General features: G+C 33.0%; 1 long non-coding RNA gene across 1 annotated transcript in view; it reads right to left on the bottom strand.

The window, feature by feature from the left end:
* The window catches only part of LOC138915429 (uncharacterized), a 30,360-nt gene extending 17,131 nt beyond the window's left edge, over window positions 1–13,229 (bottom strand). Inside the window, exons 1-3 of the long non-coding RNA XR_011421355.1 lie at window positions 12,603–13,229; window positions 3,733–3,888; window positions 3,124–3,320 (exon numbers count right to left, since the gene is read on the bottom strand). This is a non-coding gene — a long non-coding RNA (uncharacterized lncRNA). The remainder of the gene's footprint in view (window positions 1–3,123; window positions 3,321–3,732; window positions 3,889–12,602) is intronic.
* Between the last annotated feature and the right edge of the window lie 977 nt (window positions 13,230–14,206).

The following is a 14,206-nucleotide window of genomic DNA, read 5'->3' on the forward strand; positions in this document are numbered from 1 at the left end:
TAATTTCAAAATCTGTAATGAGATTAAACATTTCTATGATATATCGCATTTTCTTAAAGCATGTCCAATATTGGACATACTACAGTTGAAGGATGTGTAAAGGAAAACGGGTCTCAGTAACAGAAATCTGTTTTTAAAACATTTAAAAATGTATTTTAATTTTTTTTAAGTTTTAAAACAATTTTTATTACTGTAAAACGTTGCATAATAAAAGAGATCAAATGAGATATAAAACAGATTAGGATGAAATAAAGGAGAAATAGGCAGAATAAGAAATAAATTGCCAAACAAATTAAATATAGGGGGTTTTAGAAATAAGTGCTACTAAGAAGCATAATATCCATCAGTTATGGTGTGATTATTAGAGAAGAAAGGAACCAGAATATTGTATTTGCAAATTCTAGTTTGTGTTTATTTTTAATTTTGGATAGAAAGGAATGAAGAGTATAAGATTAATATTCTTCACAAAAGGAAAATAGAATAATATTTAAAAGTAAAAGTGGCATAAAATAAGCATTTTAAAATTCAAATCCCTATATAGATTTTCTTATATCCCTCTCTCTTTGTTGTTATTGTGTTATTAATATGAATTTTTGTTTGTTTGCTTTTATTTTATTTTGTTTTAAAATATTGTTAACATATGGATAAGGGTTGAAGTGGTTTTAAACAATGAACACTAATACTTAACTCATTCGGTGAATTCACAGTTTAATTATCTAATTTAAGGTTACAACATGGATGGGATGTGAATACACGACAATTATGGGATCTTGTGCAAGTTGAGGAAAATATGACTTAAAAGATTGCCTTATCCTCTGTGCCCACTTTCTCCATCTCTTCCGTTTCTCTTACTGGCTCTTTTAATTATTTTAGTCACCCATACTTTCTCTGTTTTCACTCTATTTTAATTATTATGCTTTACAGTACTATTCTTTCCTTCATTTCTTAATATCTGGTAGCCTCTTTTTTCCTATATAATCAGTCCAAATATTCCTCGTTATATTTGATTACTTTTCAGGTAAAGATTGGAAAATCCTCCTCCACATCGCTGTCCATCTGAATCACATCCTGAAATAATTATTTACCATTTTAAACAGGGTACGTCCGGTAGAAATGTGTGTGGCGCTTTACTATCTGGAAATCAATCTGTCCTCTGAAAACACTGCCATCTTGTGGTTGGTCTCTTAAAAGGATTCCCGCGTGTCTGCATAGGCTGCAAAACTCAGGTAGGTCATTATCCGTAAACACCAACTTCCGTTTAAATGGCTAAGTAGATTAGAATTTTCGAGTGATTTAGCTCATTACTCATTAGGAATTTAAAAATGCCAATGCTAAAGAGAGTAATAAAGACCGATAAGATACGTTTTTTTCAGGAGAAAGCTAGTTATTTCAATACAATGTAAATGAGTAGAATACAGCCAGAATAAGTTATCTAAATATGAAGACACTAGTAGATTTCTACCATCTGTGTAATGACAATAACAGCTAATGTTGATTTAGCGCTTACTGTTTAGACTATTTATGAGACTGTTCTAAGTTCCTTATAACCATTAATTCATGTAATCCTCAAATCCCTTAGTGAGGTAGTTACTTCTCTCTCTTTTTCTCTCTCTCTCTCACACACACAGTATATGCTATAGTTTATATAACATTATCTATTTTATATATAATATTTAATGTATATTTATCAATAGAGGTTATTATTAGAGTCTTTCTTAAAAATACATATATAAGAAAATAATTAGATATAGTTGCATTTACCTGGTAGCAATTTTAATTAATATGAAAATAGTTTCTCCCAGTCTTGTTCTTCAGCTTCCCTTTTAAAAAGTGACCACTCTTACAATATCTTGATATATTTATTCTAGATAAATTAACGTATACTTATGTATGTGTTTCTATATCATGTGTGTGTATGCACACACGGATGCATATGCATGTGCATAATATCTGGGAAAACACACACATACTTCCTTTCTTTATATACTGACCTTCCCTTTCTAGCTGTGTGATCTTGGGCTATATACCAAATGTTTCTATGCCTCATCTTCCTTTTCTGCAATAATCCTCACGGGATTATTGGGAGAATTAAATAATAGAATTCATATAAAATAAAGCTCTCAGTCTATTTCCTGGCATTTGATTAAGTCCTTAGATTATCAGATACATTTTTGCTGCTATTGTCATTTTTATTATCATTATTAATTATTATTACTCAACTAGTATTATGATAATAATACATATCCCACTATAGGAAAGAAATCATAAAACTATCTATGTTATTAAAAGGACTTCTCCATGTAGATGAACTGGACAGGCCTCCATTCCATATGTGAATTTTTTATAGTTCAGGGCTGTTGTTAGCACATTAACTCTAGAAACCAAGATACACCAACGTTTGAAAACCCTTATAAATATTCTCTTGAGTTACATAGAGTTAAAAACACTTATTATCTATCAATACTATAACAAATGTTCTTTTCAAAATTCATTAATGTTTAAACCAGAAAATAATATTGATTTTAAATTATTATTTTAAATAGTGTCACTTATTTCTGATTATGACTATAGCTTTCTAAGACGTTCTTAACAAAATAGGGAAAGATTCTGAAGTTACTATAATGCTCTACTCTTTATAAATGTATAATGTGTTGATAGTAAATTACTAATGGTAGAAAATCATGAGATAATTTTCTGACAGTCTCCTTTCCCATAGTCTTGACTATCTCTAATTTTTATGAAGTGTTTTTATTTCTGATGTCAGCAAATGTGTCATTGCATCTTCCCCAAAGTCTCACCAGGGATGTCAGAGCCTGCCAAGAGGACACATTAATTTCTGGGAATCAAATCAAGGTCTTCCTAAGGTTATCAAGAATTGCTAACAACCAGAAAATGGTGCAGTGTCTAACGGGATGTCTGTGCTTTTGATTTTAAGTAGGCTTTAATTCGATCCTACTTGTCAGTCTTATTTAAACGCCATGATAACTCCAGTGTAATTCACCAGTCACAGACTTCCAATTCCATAACCCATCATTTTTGCACCACACAAGTTTCTACAGTGTGCAATTATTTTGCCATTTGGGCATAAAACTGGAACATTCAAAGCATCAAATTTCAACATACCTTTGAGTAGTTGATATTAAATGTTTAATAATATCCTTTGGCATAGGAAAAAGTAAAAATAAAACAAAACAAAAAAGGGTTTATTCTTTTGACAAAATTGAAAGATGATTGTGGAATTACTTCATTTCCCTGAGCTTTAGCTTTCCCATCTGTGTCCTGTGCAGTGGTGTCACCTTAGCACAAGCATCAAAGCAATTCTGAAAAATAAAAGACAAATTTTGTTTTATTCATAAAAGCAAAATACAGTTTTAAAATACAGTTTATGATATATTATTATTACCATTCCAAAAGGCAGGGACCTTCATGGTTACACATATTTGTATTTCCAAGAAGTATGCTTTGTGGGTAATTAAGGATCAACAAGTTTTTGATTCCAATTGTGAAAATTATCAAACTACTGTAGAAATTAATCTAGTTGCCATACTTCCCCATCCTAACCAATGGTGGATATTTTCAATGTAAGATTAATGTAAAATACAGTGTTTTCTAATTTGGACTGGTATATATTCCGATTCATCATTAGATGCTACTTCAATAGATTTTATATTAAACTGGTAGTGGATTGTTCCTCAGAATATTTACAAAGATAATGAATGACTATGCACAAACCGTATATTCTTTAGAGTCCAGATAAACATCACACCTAGTCCACACAGACGTTGAAATCATCAGCAGCTGTGTTAGAAATGGTCTCTCAAGCGGCCCTGGCTGATTATCAGGACTTTCCACAGAACACTCTGCAGAGTGTAAGGCATTTCATTTCCTCTGAAAGAATTCAAGGTGAAAAGCAAAAAGTTAGATATGTCTGCTCATACAGTTATGAAGTTCTGACATATTGAAAGAAAAGTCAAACCAACATGTGGGAAAAAAATTGAATATAGCAGAGATGTTTGTGCTGTTGTATACATGGTTTTTTCTCCTGTTCCTAATGACAATATTTTCTGGTCAATTAATTATCATGTTTTGAGTGATTGAAAGTCATGAATACTACGACTAAAATAACTTTCCTTAAACTGTTGATATCTTTGGAAATAACTTTCGGCAGTGCTTTTCAAGATGAATGTTTTGGGACACTAAAGTTACTTGTAAAGTGGTCTATAAAAAGGTGGCATACTTCATGATAAATATTTGGCATCCTAATTCTGTTAGTCATCTGATCTATTCATTCAACAAGACCTATCCAAGATCACTTTTTCTGGAGGGAACTGGATGGCACAAAATAATGACATAAAGTTTAAGTCATTAAAAAGAAGCTTCTTATTCATCACTCGTCTATAAATGCAGGTTATATAACACAGCTGTTTGAATGACACCATCTGTGTTCCATATCTATCTGAAGGGGTTTGTCTTTTGATAATATTAGCAAATGAGTTATTAAATAGACAAAAGAAGAAAAAGAAGAGAGGAGGAAGAGTTGAAGGAAATAACTCAACACCAAGATCCAAATAACTTACTCCAAATAATGTCCCTTAATATACCGCCTTGTCTGTTAAGAGCATATTAGGGCTTTCACTGTGACTTTCCAATTAAAATGAGAATGTCACATTTCTCTGGATAGATAAAATCTTACATACCTCTGGTAAATAATAATCTGATTCTTACTTCTTCAGTGAAAAAGAGGTCTGAAATATACAACCTTGAGAATCTATGTGTTTTAATTTAAAGGTGAGCAAGATTAAACTTCAAAATCAACTGTTTTCAAAGGTTTGTCAAAAAGTCTAAGACCCTCCTATCTCAATCGTCTCTTCTTCTTGTCTCCTATACTGCAGCACTGCCTTTCCGCCCAGCCAAATGACTGCACTCCTAGGCGTGTCACAGCACAAGGTGACCACCAGAAGTGCTTAAAATTTAACAGGTGCCTTAATTACCAGAGAAGAAATAATTGGTCAAGAATAGGAAGTCTGTTCACTCTTTGGAAGATTTTAACTTTTTATTTGCTAGCTCACAAAATGTACCAGCTTTTCCCATACCTGCATCTAGCCGGATCCTCAAAAGCAATGCTAGCGGGCAATGTTGCTACACAATGTTGAACAGTTCGCTGGCAGCAGGGTTTCTTTTAAGTATAAAAGGAACAGGATCCTGTTGATTCACCCCAAAGCAAAATAACTCATAGAGACACTAGTGTCAAATTGAATAATAGGTTTCAGACTAAAATCTTCAAATGCGTGCGAGTTGAAATAATAAAATATTTAGTGAATATATATCTCACCCTATGAGCAGAAATTTCTATTTTTTAGCTAATTCATTGACTCTTTATTATAAGTATCTAATACTATGCTTTTCAGAAGTAATTTTATCAAATAACATAAAATATTAATTTTTTATTTTATATTTCATTTAGGATTCTTTCTGTTGTTGCTGTTATCTAACAATTAACCTCTTTGGTGAAAAGACAAGAATAGTACTTATTTCTAAAAGTAAAATTATCTATAATTCTCTCTGTGTCAAAAATCCCAGCTACTTACAATTGGTAATTTAGGGATTTAAACATTATACATCTTCTGTAGCTCATTGCTTTGCTTTGATAACCAGCTTTTCAATTATCACACACTCCAATTTAGAAATATGTGAGGATACAAAAATTAAGAGTAGTTGTTAAAATTATGTATAAATGTCCCATGCTTGGTACAGATACATTTGGAAGCAAAACAAAACTGTTGAAACGTTTAAACAACTGAAGTAATATGGAAATAAAGTATTTCGGGTAACGACTCACCTTTTTATACATATGTGGTCACCAGAATACTTCCTGGAAAATAAGTAACTCTTTTAAAAGTACGTAAGGTGATTTTATTTCTCTCTTTGAGATTTGGTTCACCATATATTATGGGGCAGGAAAAATTTATCCAAGGATAGCCAATAGCTTGAAAATATAGTGTACATAACACCTATCTGGCAGCATTGTTTAACACATTAATAATGGTGAGATTAGAAAATTAACACATTTTCAAATTTTAGCAACTAATATAAAATATTTACCCTTCCTTTGTAGAAATCTAAATATATTAACTAAAAGGGAAATCAGTTCATTTAATTAAGTAATAAAGAATCTCAAAAAATTTATGCTTTACTATATGAATATCAAAATAGCCTATATTTCATTCCTCTATTACTATCTTGCTAGATTTATTTTAGTTACATACAGAACACTGAACTTACGGCCTATATGTGCTTGTGTACAAGGTAGACTAATAGGCAAAAAATAGAAAATATGCTCTAGACAATATGCAAATGCACATTTTTAATAACGTTTTGCTTATATGATTTGAAATTTTCTAGAACTTATGTGAGAAATCCCTTTTAAATGAAGGCTGAAGGAATGTATAAATGGAAGCATTTGTTTACACGTAGTTTGTCAATATGAATGGATACTGTAGTAAAATCATTAGCAAATGTTTCTGTGGTCTTACTATGTGCTAGGCCTGCTACTCAGTGCTCTGAATCTTTTAGTCCATTCATTACTCACAGCAAAACCATGAGTTATGAATATTTTACCAATAAAAGAAGTGCAGGTCAGTTAATGAGCTTGCCCACTTACCTGGCTTGTAAGTGGTAGAACTTGTGTTTGCTACACTCTAGCATCACCAGCAAAGCACAACTTCAAACAAAAGTAAAAATGAAAATAAAAATTTCCCTTCATTTATACAGATTTAATAGCAGTAGCAACAATAAAAAGGAGAGTGCAGTGAGGTACAATTATGGTTATTGGGTATTAAAATGTTTAGAATTCAATCAAGGAAAAAACTTCCTAAGTGAAGATAAGAAAGACAAAAATGACAAAAAACGAAAAGGGGTAGGGTTAAGATCATAATTTTGTCAATGTAAATTAATTTAATTTCATTTTTCTACTTGATTTAGATTAAAATCATGTTATTACGTCACATTATTGTAGCAGTATTCTTTGGGTGTAGTGAATATTAGAAAATGATTCAAATCACTACCAATTCAACAATATGCTTGACTAATTAAATGTCATAGAATTTAAAACAATAATGATATGGAACACAATTTGTTTCCTACAAGAATCAAATTAAAGAAATACTCTTGAAAGGAAAATCATTGGTTATTTTTTAAGACTAGTACTAAAAAAAATTCAGAAAAGATTCAGTGAAATGGGACTGCTATATTAAAATGTATGTAATAAGGCAGCAACTTAAGAATCACTTATCGGGGGGACAGCCCAGTGGTGTGGTGGTTAAATTCACATGTTCTGCCTCGGTGGTCTGGGGTTCGGCAGTCTGGGGTTTGCCAGTTCGGATCCCAGGTGCGGACCCAGGCACTGCTTGTCAAGCCATGCTGTGGCAGGCATCCCACATATAAAGTAGAGGAAGATGGGCACAGATGTTAGCTCAGGGCCCGTCTTCCTCAGCAAAAAAAGAGAAGGATTGGTGGCAGATATTAGCTCAGGACCAGTCTTCCTCAAAAAAAAAAAAATCACTTATCTGAATTGTATTTACTATTAAGCGTTTGGTTTATTTTATAATGTGAAGGGAACATATACTTTCTCAGTCCAGTTGAGAGTCATCAGTATGCTTATATTGTAGCATCTCAGATAGAAGTGGCCATTTCAATATGAACCTTGTTCGGAAGCATTATCTATGCTTTGTCCACTAACATTAATATATATTATATTAGGTGCCCAAGACTCTTCTTAAGTTTAAGGATCCAGTGATAAATAAGATAAATTCTGTGTTCTCAAAGAGCTCACACTCTGGGAGAGAAAAGACATGCACAATATAAAACAGGATGGGCTCTATAAGAGTTGTGTGAAGGGTGTTATGAAAGCAATAGGAAGAATAGACTGAAGTTCTATTGGTAAGAGGAATATGGAAAAGTTAGGGCAAATACCTTCACTTGGTTATACAGTATGAATATAACATGTGCTTTGCATTCAAGGAGATGGGCAGTTTTTAGAGGCTGCAGCATATTCAAAGGCAGATAGATGTAAAGTGGTGGTGTCGGTTTGGGGAAGAACAAAACATTTTGTGTGACAGAGCACCGTGCTTTCTGGTTCATTTCAAATTGTTTGAGTTCTCTCAGTCTTCGTTTCCTCAGTTATATAAATTAGAATAATTCCTGAACTCATATCTTATTTTTGATGGGTGTAAATGAGATATGCCCCTAGAGCATAAGACCTGGCTCGATAAATGTCAACTGCCCTTATTACCACTATATAAATGCAGAGTACTAATTTTCTCTGAAAAGGAAAATGCAAAAGGAGATATAATTCTTGCACTTAATAAATTTAAAATTCTATCCTAGTGTCTTGATTATTTTTACACTTCCAAATACATTGAAACAAAAGTTGTGATGTGAGTTGATAGTTGACCAAGGCGGACTTAAACCTGATTCATCTTTAGATAGGCTTCTTCCTGACTCTAGGCCTTGACCTCTCTTTTCTTAGAGCATTTACTTTAGAGAACTTGTAATTGTTTCTCTGCCTCTTTGAGATGTAAACCTTTTTAAAAGCTTCTTGCCTATTTCACAACCCAGAAATGCCATTGCCAAGGACCTGGAAGTCATTTCTTTGAAATGTCATTCTCAATGGAGATAGCGCGGCCATCTCCTGGTTTCTGTGAGAGAGCAGGAAACTAACTTCTGCAGGTGCCTTGCTCCTAGTTGTAAAACTACTCCTGTCATGAAGATAGGAGACACTGGATACAGCCAATGAGTAAACACAGATGGCCCAGGAATCCCCCAGTCCAGCTTATTCTTTCAGGAAAGTTGAATTCAGACTAAGTTCTGGTTGCCATGCTGTATTGCAATAATCTTGAATAAATTCGTACTTGCTTGTTTAACAACTTCTGGTGCAATTTTGGCTTTGACAAAATGAATGGAGCATCATCATTTATAGTCAAGATCAACAGATGACTTTTAAAATTAGCAAAAAGACATAGATGAAGATGCATATTGTTGATTGTATAGGAATAAATGCTGGGAGAAATGGCTAGAAGTTGTGAAAGTAGTTGTCATTATGGAGCAGAATAAAAAAGTGGGCAAATTTGAAGCAGGGGACAGGAATTTTTTATTATAAGTCTTGTACTATTTTTATTTATAAATTATAAACATATATTGCATATTGAAATGTTTCTTAAATTAAATTTTAAAAGCATCAAAGCAAAACTTCAGTTAATTAAGCACTCTGGAAATTACATTAAAATAACCTCATAAAATTTAACATATATTAAATCATAGTTAAATTTGCAGTAATGTTTTTCTTGCCTACTAATACCTCCCTTTACATATTTTCTAATTTATGCTTCTTTTTCAAAAAGAATTTCCCAATAATAGCAACGACATCAATTATAATATTGTGCATTTCGTAGTGCTTTTCATTTTTCAAATGTGCTTTCATATAAATTTTCATTATCATTGTATTGATTATCTCCTTCACTAAGCTAACAAAATAGAAACATTTTCAAGAAAGACAGAGAGGGAAGGAGAGAAAAGCAGATACTTAAGCACCGTATACTGACAAGGCCACCTTTCTTTCAATGCATTGTAGGGGTAAATGCTGAAAAAATGCCAATGTGTTTTACATATCCCTGTGTTTTATCCTGTTTCACTGGTCTAACTTTGCAATGATATCACATCACCTCAATCAATGTAGCTTCATAATAATGCTTGCCATCTTGAATGTCCAACTTGATTGATTGATTGATTGATTGAGGAAGACTGGCCCTGAGTTAACATCCGAGCCCATCTTCCTCTATCTTATATGTGGGACACATACCACAGCATGGCTTGATAAGTGGTGCATAGGTCCACATCCGGCATCTGAAATGGTGGACTGGGGCTGCCGAAGCTGAGTGCACGAGCTTAACTGCTACACCACCAAACCAGTCCCTCCAGCTTTATTTTTTAAGATTGTCTGTGTTATTCTTGTCCCTTTTATTACAGTATGTAATTTAAATTAAATTTGTCAGTTTCAAAAATCTTCTGAGATTTTGCTTGGGATTGCACTTAATTTATAATCAATTTGGGGCAATTAACATCTTTAAAATATGGCGTCTACCAATTCATGATTGTTACATTTTTCTGTTTGCTTATAGTATCTTTAATTTGTTTCCATATTTAGGAGTTTATTTTAACTATAAATAAAATATTGTAAATTTTTGAAGAAAATCTGCTTTTAGTCTTATATAAACACTTTCTAAGAATTTTAGCCACTATTTTTAGTCACTTCCACTTCTTTCCTCTGCGACTTAGTTTTTCGGTATGCTTGACGACATTTGGGACAGTCTGTACGGTCCAAGAGAAAGTCCTTGCCTTTGTTTTCTACCACATAATCACAACTCAGCTATGGAGATCTAAAATGAATGATCACTGTTGCTTGTCTGACGTCCGTCTTCTCACCCAACAAAGAAAAAAAGAAAATTAATTTGTTGCTTTTTAGAATGAAGGGAAAGTAAATTATAGCAAATGTGCAAATTATATAATTAGTTTGCTATTAGAAACAACTTGGAAGAATTTGATGTTTCTTTTTCAAATAATAAACTACAAAGATAAATATCCTATGTGTTTTACATCAAGTTCGTATGATTAAATGGTGTGTTTTCTGTATAGACTTGACCATGATGCTATATTTCTTCAAGTCTCAGTTTACCTATATTTAAAGCTAACACTAAGAAAACAATTTATAAGACTTTCAGATAATTAAAACTGCCACATATTGGGTTTTCTCAACTGTAAGTACACTTGCCCTACTTTCCTCATTTGAAATACAATAAAAAAATACATATCTTACAGGGGTTACTTTGAAATTTGATTAAATTATGTCTTGAATACACATTTATAACTTGCCAACTACAAAAACTTTACTGTACCATTGTGTAGGGTCTTTCAGTGGGATTCACGTTGGTGCACCTCAGTTGAATACTGCCGTGGAGAAAACAGTATTATGGAAAATGACAAGGGTAAAACTAATAAATACAGCATTTGGAAGATAAAAAGTCACCTTACATCTTTTGTTCTTTAAACCAAAGAAATTAATACATTCACTTATTAACTCAGAGGGAAAAACTAAAAGTGACCTGCACAGTTTGAAACACTTGTCGTGAACACATTCTCTTCTAAACTTCTTAATCCCCAATTGTGATCCCATCCTGTACCTGAGTATTTCTTAATTCTGCCTCAGACAAAAGTCTTGACTTTTGGACTTAGTCCCTCTAAATTTGCCTCAACAGATTTTTAATTTATCATGTATACCTAAACTCTTGGTTAATTAACAGGACAAAAAATGGAGATTACTTTTAAAGCTAATATAATGAGAGAAAGATACTATGTATATATTTTTTTCTCTTAGAATTTGTATCTGCCTGTTTGTGTGTATGTGCATGTGTATGTGTGTGTATGTCTGTGTACAGCACTAAAATCAAAAGCCATCACATATAGAGAAACTAAGGCTTATGTTACACATACACATGTTCATGTATGCACACGTAAGTTATATATACACATTGATTTGTGTACAACAAAGATTGAATACAAGAATAGCTTCTACAGGCCTTTTCTCAGGCTCTTTCAGTTTCTTGAATAATTCCCCATATTTAATATTTCTTTTCCATTATACCCCACCAAAAATTCTGACAAATATTTCCTTAGAAAACAAACCCTTTATTGGGAGTTACCCAGCAGTTTTTTGGTTTTCTTGTTTCAGATATTTACCTTTATGCTATGCAAATGCCTATAAACCTTTCCACGTTTTCATTATGTGGAATCCTACGTGGATTACCTGTACATAAATAGAGTTCCCAACTTTCTCTAAAGCTCAAGAAAAGCTTAGAATTGATTAGAGACTATAAGCAAGAAACCAGCCAACATTCAAAATAAGGAAAATATTATTGCATATTGTAGATTTGAATATTTGTTTGACATCTCTGTAAACAATCTAAAATAAAATATGCAATAATTCTAAACGTTATAACCATAAAAAACCTTAATCTACTCTTTGACATCTGCTATTCTTGAGTATAGAACTTTTACACAAACTTACGCAGTATTGTAGAGAGAGTTCTATGTTCAAACGCTGTAATTTACAAATAAAAATGAACCTCAAAGATGAGTAGTAATATGTCCAAGGTCAAATAATCAATTAGTAAGCAAAGCTAAAATTGGAATATATTTTTCCTGACTTACATTCTTTTCTCTTTTTGATACAAGTGGAATATTTCAGTGGAGTCTCAGCAGCATAAATAGTACTATAATTGTTCTTCTTAAATGAATTAACCCCAGGATTTGGAAAGCTCAAGATCATCTATAGGCTTAGACACTTACCTTGACATCCACTCATAATAAACTTTATGAAAGTCTGTGATAGACAATCTGTTTATAGCTGCCATTCACCCAGCAAGTAGTTACCAGGACTGGAGGCTGTATTTCCATGTATAATACATGAACTCTCAGGCTGTCGAACCCACGCATGTCAGAAATGCAGTCATACAATGTTGTATGCTTCCAGAATATAGCGCATAACTCACCTTCACCTTCAGGCATCCTTTAGATGGATTCACAATGCTGGAAGAGGGATTAGTTCATTCTAATAGTCAGCCATCCTGCTAGTAATGTGCATCAGGAGATGAAGCTAAGTAGAAAGAGCTTATTCTCCTCCAGGCATATGACACAATTGCTTCCTCCTGATTTCAGTCACTGTTAAAGAGACTTAGAGATGATGACATAGGCTATGTTGTAAACAGTCATGGAGAACATAATAAGTATGCCAGTTTGTCACAATATAAAGAGTAAATAAAAGTTTCCAAAAGAAGACAATTGATGCTTATTCCCTGCCTAACGACGACACAGATTTTAGAGTTTACCAAAGCATTTGCTGTTTTGTTTAGGAAAATGGGCTCTGGAATCAGAGTGCCTAGCTCTGATCTCGCTTCTGCAACTTAGAATTTTGTGACTTTGGCAAAGTTCCTTAAAACTACTGTATCGTTCAGTTTTACTCTTCAGGAAATGGAGGTGAGAGTATCTACGTCACAAGGTTGTTTTTGGTATTGAGTTGTTACCTTTGCAATATTTACAACATGCCAGACATAAAATAAATATTCAGAAAATTTTGGCTTTTCCTAGGAATATTTAGTGAGTCACCAACTCAAAAATGTAACGTAACGTAAACTAACCCACAGCATTTATGCTCAAGGCAGAGCTGTCATTTTCCACTTTAGTGCAGTGTTTGCTCAAAACCAAAGCAATGTCAAAAGAAATATAAACATAGAAAATCTAAAAGAACTTTATGTGCTCCAAAACAAGATAAACATCTCCATGAGCCAGAAATAAAACAGAAAGTAGAGAAAGTGAGTGAGTCTGAAACCACTGCTCTGCAGGACTCTTAGCTGGAGACCTGCAGTGGAGGCCAGGAGATCGGACAGGCTAAACTGTACATGAGATATGGGAGCCTGGAGCCAGACTCACTGCTTGAGGCAAATGTCTATAAGAAGGCCTCATGACTAATGGGGAAAAATAACACGACCCTCAATCTAGGACCGTGATTTTATCGGAAGCTGTGGATACAACATAATCTAGCATCAGCCAGAAAAGGCAAAAACACAGACTTGAAAGAAGACTTTAGCCAACTCCTACTAGTTTTGTGATGGTCTGCAATAACTTCAAATATATAAGACTTCTTTCTAGATTGGAGACTTGTCAGATACAAGAATGCAAAAGTGCTATCAGGAAGGAAAGAAATATAAATAATAATAATAAAAGCAAAGCAGAATAAAAACACTCCCACTCAAAATGAATCTGCAAATCAAAATTACAAATCTATCCTACAAAAATCAACACTTGAGACGTGAATTCATTTAAGATGAATTTAGTTTGTAGGAAGCGATCTGACAAAGATTTAAAATACACATATTTAGGAAGCTCAAATTGATAAAGAAACCATTAAAAATAAATGGAAAATTAATACAGGTAGATATAACAGAAGAACGTATAGGAGAGAAAAATATAGACAATGAAATCAACATTTAGTAGAAAAGATCATTCTCATTCTTGTTGCCTGTGAAGAGGTAATTAGTGAATTGCAATATAGTACTTAGTAATTAACTCAGAATTTATTACAGAGAGATAAAGATAT

Source organism: Equus caballus, chromosome 9 (assembly GCF_041296265.1).
Source record: "Equus caballus isolate H_3958 breed thoroughbred chromosome 9, TB-T2T, whole genome shotgun sequence".
Lineage (NCBI taxonomy): Eukaryota > Metazoa > Chordata > Mammalia > Perissodactyla > Equidae > Equus > Equus caballus.